Source organism: Hoplias malabaricus, chromosome 4 (assembly GCF_029633855.1).
Source record: "Hoplias malabaricus isolate fHopMal1 chromosome 4, fHopMal1.hap1, whole genome shotgun sequence".
In the NCBI taxonomy this organism is placed as follows: domain Eukaryota; kingdom Metazoa; phylum Chordata; class Actinopteri; order Characiformes; family Erythrinidae; genus Hoplias; species Hoplias malabaricus.
Window position 1 is genome coordinate 40,571,062 of NC_089803.1, and position 15,465 is coordinate 40,586,526.

Sequence of the window (15,465 nt, forward strand, 5' to 3'; positions counted from 1 at the left end):
TTACTGGTTTAATGGTACAGTACAAGTTTGCTTTTGACTTTGCTGAATTAGAATTTGTTTACTGTGGTATGTAAAGTTTGGGCTCCTAGTCAAATGACAAATGTGAAACTAAAAAGTAGGGAGGGAAAAAGAAGCTTTTATTACAACTGTACAGCAGTACAATGAGCATTGGGACTCCATATTTAACTCATTCATGGAAGTGAACAAAACACATTTGGACACATCCTCTCCTTAGTCATTGGTGGAATAGGGCTATTCACTGTATAGAACTGTGTACCAGCCCCTACCTCTGCACAAACCATAGTTTAATGTATTCCATATTCATTAATAATGTAGAAATTAATAATAATATTAAATAAGAAAAAATATTGAAGATGTGTCCACAACTGGTACTGTACATTCACAATATGTAAAAAATGGCCCAAAATAAGGAAACCCTTCCTGAGTGGGTGTGTCCAAACATTTGACTGTGACCAGGGAGCAGTTGGTGTTGCCCTTGCTAAAGGGCAGTTCAACCAGGGATGTTGAAGGAGGAGAAAGTATTAATTTTCTTCATTTGCTGGTGATCTTCCTGTCTTTAGATAATTTCTCTAATCTTTATGCTATGGCTACTCCCCAAACTACACATCCTCTACAGAGAAACCTCTGCACTTTTGAATGCAATTACTGTTTTTGCTGAATATAATATAGAAGCACATGTATGTTTATTTTTTTTATGTCATATAAAGCAAACATTTAAACTGCTGTATTATTTAGCACTACAAATCTAATCAAGGCACCTTCTAATACTATGTACCCAAGTAGATGTTCATTTTTGTCCACCACCTGTAATTGTTTTTTTAAAAAAAAGTCCAGTAGAACCGTTCCTCTCCAGTAGGTGTTCCTTTAAGGAAGATGCAGTGTGACAGGAGAGCTAGTGAAGGTAAGAGCCCCTGTTCAGCACTCCACTAATGTCACTCAAGTACTTTGGTTTGCAGCACTTCAAAGGAGCTTCGTTTAGCTCCATCTGATTTGGACATGGGCGCTTTGCATAGCAGTATGCTTCTTTAGAAACGGTCTACAGTTCAGACAAGTTGTTATGCATCAGTTACATAAACACTGCTCTGGGGGCCATGCAATACAAACCTCCACACCTCAGCTTTCCCTGAGACAATGAAGGCAAAGTATGATAAGAAGAGCAGAGCCATAGACTGCATTCATTATTTACAGCTCTGTGTTGTTACAGAGATTTCAGGTGAAAGTAAGCTTGATGCCGAGTTGGTCTGCAGTTATTTGGTTGGTGGCGTGAATTGTGGTGGTGGGTGATAATAGTAGCCCACAAGAGCCTATGGCGACATGTGTGTCACAAACCCTTTTATAAGGTCCCAATAGTTCCCTACACAGCTATACCCTTCACTTTAAATCATGGTGTCCTAGATGCAGTCACACAACAGTTTGGGAAATTGTTTATGTAACCGCCTTTACAGAATGATGGTGTGCTTGTTAAGTACATAGAGACCATAGAAATGCTTATTTTAAAAGCACATATTTCTTTCTAAAAGGTGTGTTCAAATGATTTCAGAACCTGTCCTTTGTTACATACAACCTATTCTGATTTCATTTCAAGAAGAAAATATTGGAATGCAAATTACAAATTTGTTGTTGTGATATTTCTGTAACATTGGTGTTTTAACCCATAATTAATTACAGAATTTGGCAAGAAATGTGAAAAAATTCCACATTTTTTCTTTGGTCTGTTTTAATTTTCTCAATTTTGGTTTATAGTGATTGTTAGTCTGAGCTCCTATAGGTTAGATTAATAATCACAATCTTATTTAGTTGCTGCAGTCAGTAGTCAGTGCAGCAGTTACCCATACAGCCATGGTGCAAAATAACAACAATAAACTTTTCTCATGGCAAACCATATCTCTACATCAAAAATCGTAATAGATAAAGATAGCTATCATCCACTAAACGTTCCACTTGAAGGTTGTAAGACGTTCATATTGTGTTATTTATGAGTTATTTAATTGGTATGTTGTTTCATATTGTATCATTCATTAAATCTTTAAACGGCATGATATCAGAGAAGCATGTTAGACTAGACCTCTGTGTGTTCTAATATTTGTGATTTCCAGTACACACTACTGGTACCTGCACATTCTTTTCTCCCCTATTTCCCCTTCAGGGCCCTTTATTAATTATGTTGAGCATTTTAACTTGGCATGTATGATTGTAAATCAGGATTTAAAAAAAAAAATTAATACCTTCCATTTTGAGTTTAATTCCTGTTATGCCTAGGTCTAACCTAAAATAAAGCTTAGACAATGTCCCCTTCATTATGCTGTGGATCAGACCTTTGTTTGTTTTGAACACTCTGAAATGTTTATCTACTTATTAATCTTATTTCCAGGCTGGATAAGCTGTGGAAAATTAGGATTGCTATGTACTTGTTTCTTGCTGAGATTTGAATAATCACCCATGTTGTGATTTCTTCATTGGTTGTGCACTTTGAACTAATCAGCTTTGAAATGTGTACTCTCATGGAATAAGAGAAAAGAAGGGCTTGCTGGCCTCTAGACATAAGTCCTTGTTTTTGGGTAAATACATATCAGTAGACTGTGCTTCCATTAAATGCACAAGTAGGACAGCGTGGATATAAAAAGAAAAAAAGCTAATATTCCCTTTCGTATACATAGCTATTTGACAGAACAGGCAATCACAGTGACTGGACTGGTCCACGCCGTGAGGGATGTTCCTTAGAACTTCACATGATTATTAGTATGCTTTTCCCCTGTGATTAACTGTGAATGACTGGGTTTGAGGCAGTAGTGCTGAAGGGGAGGCTATATCTGTAGCCTTTTACGAATAACTAAAGGCAAACGCCTGAATAATTATCTGTGAGGGCTTGACAAAAAGCATCCTTCATTAAGGATGTTGAGGACTAGAGGGGGATTCCCAGAGTCTTTTATTTTTATGTTGACCTCTGAAATACTAAGCATAGAAGACTTGTTCTGCATCATTAAGCCAATCAAATTGGTGGTCTTTACCTCAAAAAATTCTGCCCCATAGACGCAAATTGGCAGATGGCTAATTCATGGATTTCTACCACCGCTCAGGATTTTTAAAAATTTGAAGCTTCTTGTTGTGAGTGTTTTTTATTTATTAAAGTTCTTTTTCCCGTTCTGTCATCTGGCCGCTCTGGCTGTCTCCAGGTTATGAAGGATTTGACAAAAGCTGCTTAAGGTGTCTGCTGGGTGGCCTTTGTGTTGGGGATGTGTAACAAGGGCTTGCTGCTTGATTAAGATGCATTCAAGCAGGGGATTTAATTTGAGCACGAACATGAGCAACGTCGAAGCTAATCCTCAAAGAGCCCAATTTCTCCACATCTAAAAAGGCCGCTAATGTTTCATCCCGCACGCACTGTCAATAACCTTGTGGGATAAGGCCTTCTTTTGTCGCATTAAAAAGAGATAGGTGGGGTATTTTGTGAATGAAATATTAATTATGGACTTGTCACTGCTTGGCTCCAAATGAGGATAATATTTGTATAAATATGCGTTATTGAAGAGCTATGGAAATGGTTAAAGGTATTGAATTTTGAAGGGTTTTTCTCACAGGTTGGCAGTCAAGGTGTGCTCTGAGGGGGAGCTAATGTGGCAATATATTTTCACAATACATGCCTTTCTAAGCAGGGCTGTTGTCAGGAGACAAATACACTGATTGCATAAAAAGATCCTAATTAGCTCTATATTGTTGGTTTTTGTGCAGCACAGGATGTGATGTATTGAATAAAAATAATTGTATTCATAATACCTGTTAGATTTAATGTGGCATTATTTATCTGTTCCTACATATTACTCCCAAAAAAGCCATGCTGTGTTTTAAGGTATTATACTTTTCTGTTGCCCATAGTGATTAATACATTTCTATTGCCTGCTAGGGAGTGTAGGTAGAGGACCATTTTCAACAGTTGTACTTTGCTGTCTTTAATTGTTCTTTGGCCACTTTTACAACTCATCCTGTAAACTTGTTACGTTAAATGAATAAAAATATTCTGTAATAATATTACAGATGTCCCCTCCAGGGTGTATTCCCGCCTTGCGCCCAATGATTCCAGGTAGGCTCTGGACCCACCGTGACCCTGAAATCTGTTGAGGATTCTGCCTCTAAAACCCTGACTTCAGTTCTCCAGTGGTGTATTTAAGTTGTTGTCAGAAACCAGCCGGAAAAGACATTTTCTGCATATCACTTTTAACACTAGGGCTGGGCAATATGGCCAAAATTTATATCACGATATATTTCTGAATTTTAGTTGATACGATATAATTCTGATATCAATATAAACAGTATAAAATCTACTGAAAAAAATCTAAGAACAAACAAGGAACATGACCTCAACATCAAACACCTATTGGCTTTGCCAATGTTAAAATTTTTAAACCAAACTGAGTGTGCTGAACCGACAACAGTGCCCTGTAATGAATATCATGTGACGTATGCTGTAAATAACATATATTGAAAATGTTTTAAAACTATCACTGTTATTGAAACACTTTATATTATGATATGTATTGATATTGAATTATTGTCCAGACCTATTTAACACAACCTCACTGTGGCCTCAACAGGTATCTAATCAGATAGTAGTGTTGATCTATTTCTGTTACAATTTCCCTCATTTTGTGTGTGCGTTAGGGGTGGGCGATATTGCCTAAAATATTATCATGATATTTCAGGGTATTTTGGCAATAACGATATTCTTGGCAATAAAAAAAAATCCAGATTTCCAGAACACACAATAGCAACATGATAAATTATATTCATTCATTCATTATCTGTAACCGCTTATCCAGTTCAGGGTCACGGTGGGTCCAGAGCTTACCTGGAATCATTGGGCGCAAGGAGGGAATACACCCTGGAGGGGGCGCCAGTCCTTCACAGGGCAACACAGACACACACACACTCACACATTCACTCACACCTACGAACATTTTTGAGTTGCCAATTCACCTACCAACATGTGTTTTTGGACTGTGGTAGGAAACCAGAGCACCCGGAGGAAACGCGGACACGGGGAGAACACACCAACTCCTCACAGACAGTCACCCGGAGCGGGAATCGAACCCACCACCTCCAGGCCCCTGGAGCTGTGTGACTGCGACACTACCTGCTGCGCCACCGTGCCGCCCTATATATTATAATATATTATATTAAATAATTTAATATATTATATTAAATAAATTCAATTTATAATATATATATACTGCCCCGTGAAGGACTGGCGCCCCTTCCAGGGTGTATTTCTGCCTTGCGCCCAATGATTCCAGGTAGGCTCTGGACCCACCGCGATCCTGAACTGGATAAGCGGTTACAGATAATGAATGAATGAATGATATATATACTATCTTATTTAAATGATTTTGATATATATAACATTTTATTTTCATACAAATCTAACAATTTCCAACATTCAGAAGGAACAACAAATAAATGTGTAAACAAATTCAACTTACCAAGGTTCTGACACTGTATAAAATATATATAATATAATAGAATATAGATATTTTATTTCCAAACCACCTCCACATGACTGAAGTCGCTCATCTTTTGGAGCAAATTCTTTGAACGCAGAGCAATTTTCTGTGCCTAATCACTGTTCCTAAATAACTCATGTAATGAATGTATGCCACAGTATGTGGGAATATCAAAATAATCATGAGATATATATATATATATATATATATATCGTTTGAAAATATTTTGTGATATTATTGCACACCATACAATATGGCACAATCCTAGTGTGCACGCGTTTACTCATTCCCAAAGTTGTAATGGTGTAAGATATTAACTGGTCAGCCCCCTTGTGCCAGTTTCTGTGTTTAACTCTGAGTAAATCACTTTTCTGGTGCCTACTGAAAGCCCAAGGTCAGGAGTAAATGTCCAAGTGTGCTGGTGCATACATAGGCACACTGCGGGGTTTGTTTTACACATCACTGATAGACACACAAACAGATCTGTAAAAAAAAAAATAATAATAATAACAATAATAATAATAAAATGTAAGTAGTTAAACAATATTAATGAGTTGAAGAAAATGACAGTAACTATACATAATAATGCAGGTCACAGGGTTTTAAAAAAACCCAGACAGCTTATGTTTAGGTGGTGTTCAGCTTTGTTGAAAAAGTGTGTTGTTAGAAAATGGGACATTCCTGAGAGAGGTATTACTGGGGTTTTTGATGTTGACTTTGTGCTGCTATGGCTGGCTTCATGGAAGTTTTCTGAGTGACTTAATTATATTTGTATATACACACATGCATTCATTCTTGTAATGGCTCTGATGCACATCAATTTAAAGGAATTCCACATTTTGTTTCAAATTTTATGTAAAACAAGTCTTTCAGAGTGATTTATAGTGGTTGATTGTAGATAAACTGACATTTCTTTACTGTGGTGGTGAGAGGAGCTAGAGGCTACAGTGTCCATACCTCATGTATAGCTGTTTATTTACTTTAAAAAAAAACAAAAGCCGAAGCTACAGGTTATGTTGAAACTGAAAAGTAAATTTTTTTTGGGTACTACCTAGGCCTTACCATTTCCTCCATAAATATATTTTAGAAATTATATTTTGTGTGTTTTTTGAGAAGTAAAATTTTAAGACATTTTGTCAGATCAGTGAGATGATTGAACTTTGTAGACTTTCTGATCCCTTTGTATTTGTATATACGAGATGAAATGGAGAGCTGATGATATGGTTGGAACTGAACCTAAGCCAATTTTATGTCTAGATGCTCAATATAAACAGGATATTTTAATTAATGTGTGTGTATGTGAGAGAGAGCGAGAGAGAGCCCTTTGGCTGCTGGACTTAATTTCCTGTATATTGGCTTGCTGCCTTTCTTGATGCTTGCCATACTCACTCACTCACACACACACACACACACACACTCTCTCTCTCTCTCTCTTCTCATTCTGCAGCAATGAGTATAAAGCAGTCCCCATAAAACGGAAGTCGCTTTTTCCCCATGTTGTACAATATCACAACAGCATCAGTATGAAGTTCAAACCTCAAAGATTCAGTTAGTATTGGCACTTTTTAAACAGTGTCACTTTATGCTATTTTTCCATTGCATGGAACCTACCCGACTCTACTTGTCTCGGCACGGCTCTTTTGCTTTTCCACTGGTCAAATCTAGTCCTGGTCCCTGGAACCGAGTAGGATTTCAGTCTCGGCTCGCTCTGGGTTCCAACCGTGCCGAGTAAGTACTAAACGGTGATGTGTAAACCCTGCAGAGTGCTGAGTGGCCAGAGCCATGTCAATCACCACGAAATGCAGAGCTCATTCAAATCCAGCACAAACCACCACTCTTTAAATCTTTTAAGTTATAGCAGCTTTCACATTTATTTTGATTGGACTCACAACAGCTGCTCGTAACTTTACCTCAAGTTGTTTTTGAAGAGGTTTATAAGCTCCTCGGGCCGGTGGCTGACAAAAATTTCCAGTGAATGCCGAACGTGCAACAAGTAAAACTGATCTGTGGGAACGGGGGCGCAGAGCCGTGTTTATTCCATAAAACAACATGCGAATACACAATGAGTAAACAGTGCCTAAGTTCACCACCAAGGTTTTTGTGGTTTTCAAAACCAGTGATTCCTAGAGACGGGGTTTTGCAACGTCACCAGCTTCGTTTCGCGGGGGAGCCCTGCCAGTGGAAAAGCTACAAGCTTTAGGCATGTCGTGTCGAGTCATGTAGAGCCACATCCATCAGTGGAAAAGCACCATTACTGACCATGCCCACCGAATCAGAAGCACTTGTTGGAATAACTGGCATATGTCATTAAATACAGTAGGTCATCTGTTGCATTTGTCACTCTCTAATTTATCAGTGGGTAGAATCAGATTTGTGTATGGGTCAATAAATATCCAGCCACCACACACACACAAACCTGTCACTACAGTGCCCATGTCATTGTCCCTGCTGAGAATGATCCACCCAGTTAATAATTGCTGAGTGGTGGGATCCTGTGGATGCTTCTGACAAATTATGCAGATTTTAATGACAAACAGCATGCTTATAATACATTGAAGATAATTCTGTAATGTATTAATATGCTGTCACATGCTTTTAGTTGTTGTGTGGAGCACATTCATGTCATCTTCATATATCCAAAGACATTTATGGAAGACCACGATAGTCAATAAATGCTTCTCAAGCAGGACGTTGTGTCAATTTGCATATTCTGCACCTATTCACACCCATCTTGTCCACCACCATGGTGTTTTATTTGTTTGTTCAAAAGGATATGGACTCTTCAGTGCAAGTATAGTGAGATATAGAAGGAAGGGTCACTCCTCACCTCTGTCCACATTTTAAGATAAAATCTTCATTCTGAATTTAAATGGATGTCTCCCAACTTGGCACATAAATTCCTGACTATTATAGTAATTAGTCATATGGCGTTGGTTTATAACACTCTAGTGGAAAACCCCAATCTGCTGTGCCAGCACTTCTTTCTTCTTTAAAGAATGTCCCCACTTTCTTTTTACGCCATTACTGTCGATGCTCACACATACCTGGTTTTAGTGTTTTCCTGTGGATCACTGAAGCAGTCTTAATTTTATATCAGGTCATTAATAGCCCACATTGACACTGGGAGTTTTTTCAAGGCAATGTTTTCAGCTTCATTTCTGCAGACTTGCTGCTTTGCATGGTTTGTTTTTCCTGATCTAGCAGGCCTGATTCCGCTTATCAGGGCTTGATGAGTAAACCGTTTAATCTGCAGAGGTGAAGACAGTGAGAGCAGGGAAAACCACTGGGCTAAGCAGTGGGTCTATGTTTACAGAATTCTGTTTATAGGACTTCAGTAGTTTATTGCTGGTCGATTCTTACAGTGCTCAATATACTGTGGTCACTCTTCCAGCAAAACTGATCTTGATAGGCCTGAAAGCCAACTGATGAGATTAGTCATCCAATTTCTCAAAACCACTGTGGCTTTTAAGGGTCAATTCACCACCTTTCTGTCCAATAAAATCCAAATATCTCTGCTCTCTGAAAAGGCAACACAAACAACTTAAATTACTCCAGGAAATTAGATTTTCACAAACAACCGTCCTATGGCCTCCTTGAGGTATATCTGTGAAGCAGTTTCCATAATGCACTACATTCCTGAAAGATGTCACAATCAATAGGAACCAAAATAAGCACAGACAAATTAGGGAAATTAACAATAAATGTGGAATATCTGAGGTGTTTGCCCTTTTAGGTGCATGATGGACTGGGTAGGCGAGGGGTGTTGTAATGTTATTGTGTTTATAAATTATCTTTACTTTGTATGGAAGGTGTAGTTGATGTATCACATAAAGCTCACATGGAACTGGTGCCACTGGGGCTAGGTACATCCTTATTCACCATAAAGGCTATTGTGTATTTGCAGTTGTTAATAGTGCAAGCAGTTGGTGTGGTGTGTAAGTCCACATAGGTCTGGTAACACTGAGTACATATTAACAGTGCCAATGGGGCTTGGTATGCCTTGGGCATCAGTGAGGCTTTATTGGATCTGTATATGAGGATGGTATGTGTGTAAAGTGAGTCCGGATGGGATGGGTCAGGGACACCCGACCTCACTGTTGAGGGCTACGGAGGTGTCGTGGGCTTCATTAATTGAAACACAGATGAATAGAAGTACATACCTGATGATCACGATATTGTTGCTGGTAGGATGAGAGTTGGCTGGACCCCATGTGAAGCTGTAATTCTCTGACATAGGATGTTTTTTATGTTATACTGTTCATCATTTCAATGTGCTCTGCACCAACTAGGTACTTAGACACTACAGACATTTGTGATTTACTTGAATCTTTCATTGTGTGTGCACTAAGTAATAAATAAAAATAAATTGCAGTTCTCCTTGATTGGTGAATAACATAATTAACAACAGGTCTAATACGCCATTATTCAAAAATCTAAACACACATCCATCTTGTGTTATGTTAAATGTACTGGTCAATTTCACAATAGCGTTCATTTTGTAGATGAATAGTATTCCTTCTAAAAGTGGTGAATGACCACTTGTTCGTCCTTTTTTTATAAAGTCAATAGCTGCTAGGAGATAAATAAAGAATAAATATTGCAACAAATACATTGCACCTCTGCAGACATTGGTGAACAGCTACAGAGGAAACATCAAATTCTGTAAACTCACTACTTGTTTCCTCTGCTCTCAATTCTGATTCCCCACTTTCTGTCGAATTTCTTCAGGACTTTACATCCAGAAAGCTGTTAAAGCTGAGATACAGTTCTCCGAGGATCCTGTCAGAAGCTGTAGTCATGGTTTCTGGCATATATCCACTTTAAAGCAACAGTTTGAAGTGAAATCAATTCTAGACTGGTAAGTGTAGCTGGGAAGTTGAGTCATAGACATAAAGCAAGTTTTCATTAGTTTTCACTGGAACTACGTGGCTCATGTACCTAACAGGTAATAAACCAAAGTTATACTAATGTTTAGGCTTGAAGATGGTCACTACTTCTGTACTTTAGCTTTTTTTATTTATTTATTTATTTATTTTATGTTATTATTTCTTTAAAAAAAGTATATCATATACAATCAGAGAGTATTTTTCATTACTTTGCTTCATTGCTTCTGTTTGAGATGATTTAAGCATGCACTTTAGCAGTGGCAGCCTCACACCCCTGCTATGCTTTTGAATGTGAAAAGACAGAGAGTGCCAATAAACACCAGATCCAAATTTATTTTTACTCTCTACTCGCATGAATGAAATGAAATACAACCTTCAGCATCACTTAACACTCTTGCTATCAGTTTTCTACTGCTTCAGGTCTAGGATAGTAACATGGCCTTAGTATTTGTTTACCTAAAGACAGGCTGCCTTTCTCCAGTCACAGAACCTACTGTGGCTTTCTTTGGTCTCTAAATGGCGTTAAAGTGATGGAGTACTGTCAGAATGCTTTCTGCGTGTTATAGTACGTTGCACTACGGACTGAAGAGTCATACAACCCCTACGAGCATCAAGGGGCAATGCCAGTGCCAGCACTGGTTTGGTATGTTTGGGGTTGTGACTGGGTTTGTTACATTCAAATGTCTTTTTTAATTTTTATTTATTTATTTTAGAAGACTATACAACCTGTCAAACCTAACATAGCTATTTTAATCGAACATTCTCTCATCTCTCCCAGTATACATTGCTTCAAATTAAAAGCCCTCTGCAGGAGGTTGTATTTGGGATTTCCTGACATTGCATAATATTCTGAAGGGTTTAACATAGCTGCTGGCACTACAAAATAAATGTGGCGGAAACGCTACATTTTTTTTGTTTATTGTATTTAACCTGCCTACCTGCCAGATGTAGTGCATCCTGAATCCTGACCAGTGCACTAGTGGATTGCATTTACTTTTACAGCATTTAGCAGACACTCTTATCCAGAGGGACTCATAAAAGTGCTTAGCGATCAGACAGAATGTGTATCATAGCTAGAACAAATAGGTTAGGGTCCAAATTCCCTCTCAGACGCTTGTTAGAACAAGGGCCAGTGCTGATACCTAGAAAGAACAAAACATAGTAAGTGCAAAACACAGTACAATCTAGTCAGTGCTCAAACCTAGAAAGAAAGGAGTAAAGTACCGTAGAAGTGCTGGTCCATTCCTGGCTTTGTAGGCAAGCATGAGAGTTTTAAACCTGATGCGGGCAGCTACAGGAAGCCAGTGAAGAGAGTGCATCAGTGTAGTTATGGGGTGAACTTTGGAAAATTGAAGACAAGCCGTTCAGCTACATTCTGGATCAGCTGAAGGGGCCTGAGGAAGACCAGCCAGCAGGGAGTTGCAGTAGTCAAGTGTTGACATGACTAGAGACTGGACAAGCACCTGGGCAGCTTCCTGGTCCAAAAACGCACATTTGTAGGTGGATTGGCTCCACAAAAGTGAGTGAATGTGTGAGTGTGTTGCCCCGTGAAGGAGTGGTGCCCCCCCAAAGGGTGTGTTCCCACCTTGCACCCAGTGATTCCGGGTAGGCTCCAGACCCACCATGACCCTGAACTGGATAAACGCTTACAGACAATGAATGAATGAATGAATGAATTAAAGTAAATTGTACTAGTTCGAACATTAATTAAATTAATCTATTGGTCCTACTAGTAATACAGAGCCAGACAAATCTATATCCAAGAGAAGCATGCACACCTTTGTGAACAACCCCTCGGATACAACGTCAGTTTACTTTAGAGCCTTGTCTCCAGTGTCTATACCGCTGGTATATTCAGACTTATCAGCCATTCCACATTCCAGCACGATAAGACACCCAGCAGCTCCTATCAGCATGGAGTGTGTGCATGTGTGGGAGTGTGACTTAGTGTGGAAAATCACTTTTCGTCTGTTGCATGGCCTAGTTTAGCAGTGGCTTGTGTTTATTGGTTACGCAGACCTGGACTCTCCTGTGGCCAAAAGTTCACTGGCGGATTCAGAGCAGAACCACATAACCAGACTTTGGTTTAGAAGAGTAATGAACTGAAAAACATGCTTTCTTGGGGGGGTTTAAGTGATGTAGAAGCTGAACTCCAAATCCCATGAGTCGGTAGTTAGAGTATAACGAACATTCCTATTCATGTATGAGCTCTGGCATGCCTGTGTAACAAATGCAGTGTACAGACAACGTCAAACATTGCAGGGTTGTTCTGTGTAGCTGAAAGGAAATCCGGTTTATTGTCTTGGGAGCATTAGTGTGATATAGAAGCAACGGCCAATGTTTTGGGGCATTATATATATAAACAGAGATTTTTTGCAGAAACATGTTTTTTGCGGTTTCAGCCTTTTGTTCTTCTACTGATCTACTATTTTGAACAACAGTGTTTTTATAAATACAAAATAGTAAGTAACAACGTATAACTTAACTCAAAGCAAGAAGTCAAGATTTTTTTGTGTACATTGATATTTTTATAGATTTATTCTATTTATTTTTTATTTATTTATTATTCATTAATATTCATTCATTTTAGTCAATGTTAATGCCACATACTGCTCTGATTTTTAGTGTTACAAACCACCACCACCATGGAAAAGTTCATCAAAACTAGCAACATGCTAAAACAAAATCTGGTGAAAAACTTGATAAATAAAAAATGCCAAAAGTAATTATTAAATGTAAAACATTGATTTTTGGGGTTAATGAATGGGAGTAATGATTGTATTTTTTAAGCATTTAACCCTTATATCAATTTTTCTTGTGTGGTAATTGTGTGACAGAAACCAGCAGCTGCTTTTAGCTGGTATTATTTAAACAGACTCTGTTTAAACACCAGCTAAGGGCAGCTATTGGTTTCTGTCACACAATTTTTCACACAAGTTGTATGTCTGTGTCGGTCTGCATGTCCCATAACAAACTGTTACAAATATTTTTTCCTCTACCTTTACTGGCATGGCCTGAAAGATTGGGTATCACTGCAGCCTCTTGAATCCCTCATAACCCACTATGTGTTCTGATCAATAACGTAATTCTGGGGCAGGCGAGTACAGAGTGTGAATCCAATCTCACCTGCTCCGCCCTGGACTAACAAGGTTCTGCTGCCATGTCCTTGAGTGTGTGTGTGTGTGCGCGTGTGTGTGTGTCTTCTCCCTGTGAGAATGGAATGGCAGAATATCATTAGCAGGTGAGATAGAGGGGAGGATCCTGCGATGGGGCGATGGTCACAGATCTATGATTAAGGATGCAGTACTGCTCAACCATGAACAATCATTCACTCGCGTACACAGATACACACACACACACACACACACACACACACTCACTCCAAGCAGAACCTAAGAAATTCCTCTTATATTTCCCAAGGACAAGTTTTCTCGCTGCATTCTGATGTTATCTCAGTAGGAATATCCGAGGCTGAGTAATGCGCAGTAGTTTATGCAGGGGTTGACAGAGGGCACTCCATGACACTGCAGCCTTACCTGCTGCTCCCACTTCCAATTACTCACCATTACACCTCTCTGTGCACACTGGGGAAAAATAAAGGAAAATAACCTATAGTTTCATTAGCCTTTTATCCCTTAGTGTCTCTCTGAAGCACTTGTTTATCACTTTCTCTTTGTGTCACTTCTTGTGTAGGTGGTATGGAGTGTTATGTGAATTGATATGGATTGTTTTTGTATATAAATAAACGCTTTGTTTTCAGAACATTTTACATTATATTTACAATAATTACCCAATCTTCAGTTTCTTAAACAAAATGGTCTTAGACTAAATTTTATACTCTGAGAGTTCAAATTAGCTGTGAGCACTGTCATTCTTTAAACGTCACAGCATACAACAGGAATGTTAAGTATCACTGGTGCTTTTCTTAAGTGGGGCCCCATGATTTCAATGATGTGGAGAACACAGACATCAAGGAATTGTGAAATAAAAACAGAATTCAGATGTAAAGATGAAGATGCACAGAAACTGACAACAGAGAAAACAATATTCTTTGCAATAACGTTCACATATCAGACAAAACTATTTGTTACATTTTGCTATTGGTAAATTATAGCAGCAGTAGCCATAGCAGGTGTCATTTTTGTTATTGTTTGTACTCTCAGTATTGTCTTATATAAACAGAAATGGATTTATTAGGGCTAAAGTGTTCTGCCCCTGAACATGCAACCGCTTCTCCTATCATTTAAATGAAATGACTTATCAATACATCAAAGGCTGCAGCATTCTTTTATATGCATTCATTTAGTTAAAAAGGTTTTATTTTTCTTAAACTCAAAACTGAACTGTAAAAATAAGACGCGTATCCTGCTGATGAGGGTTCATATAGTTCTTTGGTTGGTTTGGTAATAACATCCAATTATGGAGAATTTATTAAACTATAACTTAAATGTTGTTGTTACAAGAAATTGTATACAATTTATTTTATATATTAATGAATGCCATTAGATGAATAAGTAAAAATCATGAAAAAGTAAATGGAAACATAAGTAATGGAAACTTTTTTTCAGGTTTGTAGTTATCCTGGTATGAGAGTGTGTACGTGTTAAATGAAGTGGTGTGTATGTAAATGAGTGGTACAGAACTGCTAAGCTGTCAAGTGCTGGAGAGGTATTTCACTGTGAGGATGATGTGGAGTTGTGTACTGTTAAACACACACGCACATGACTCTTGTCAAACACTTCAGTTTGATTTGTATTTTAAATGACATTTCACACATCAAAACAGGCAACACTTTGCACAGATGCAGCTGTCTTCTTTGACAGATGTTTTCTGAATGATATTATATGTAGTGTATGTAATCCGTTGACATCGCATAAACTGTATATAATCACATGCAAAATTTGAGTTCCCTGGATGATTTTCTTGATTTTCTAAGCGAGAATAACATATCAACTGCACAGTATGCACGTCTTTGTCTCGTCTAATTACTCAATTTACCATACAGGAAAAACAATAATGCATACATTTATAATAAATTTGACCTTTGTTAACTTATGGCACTG

At 38.2% G+C, this 15,465-nt stretch overlaps 1 protein-coding gene across 2 annotated transcripts in view; it reads left to right on the forward strand.

Moving 5' to 3' along the window:
* The window catches only part of plxnb2a.1 (plexin b2a, tandem duplicate 1), a 143,783-nt gene that overhangs the window by 10,266 nt on the left and 118,052 nt on the right, over window positions 1–15,465 (forward strand). The window lies entirely within an intron of this gene.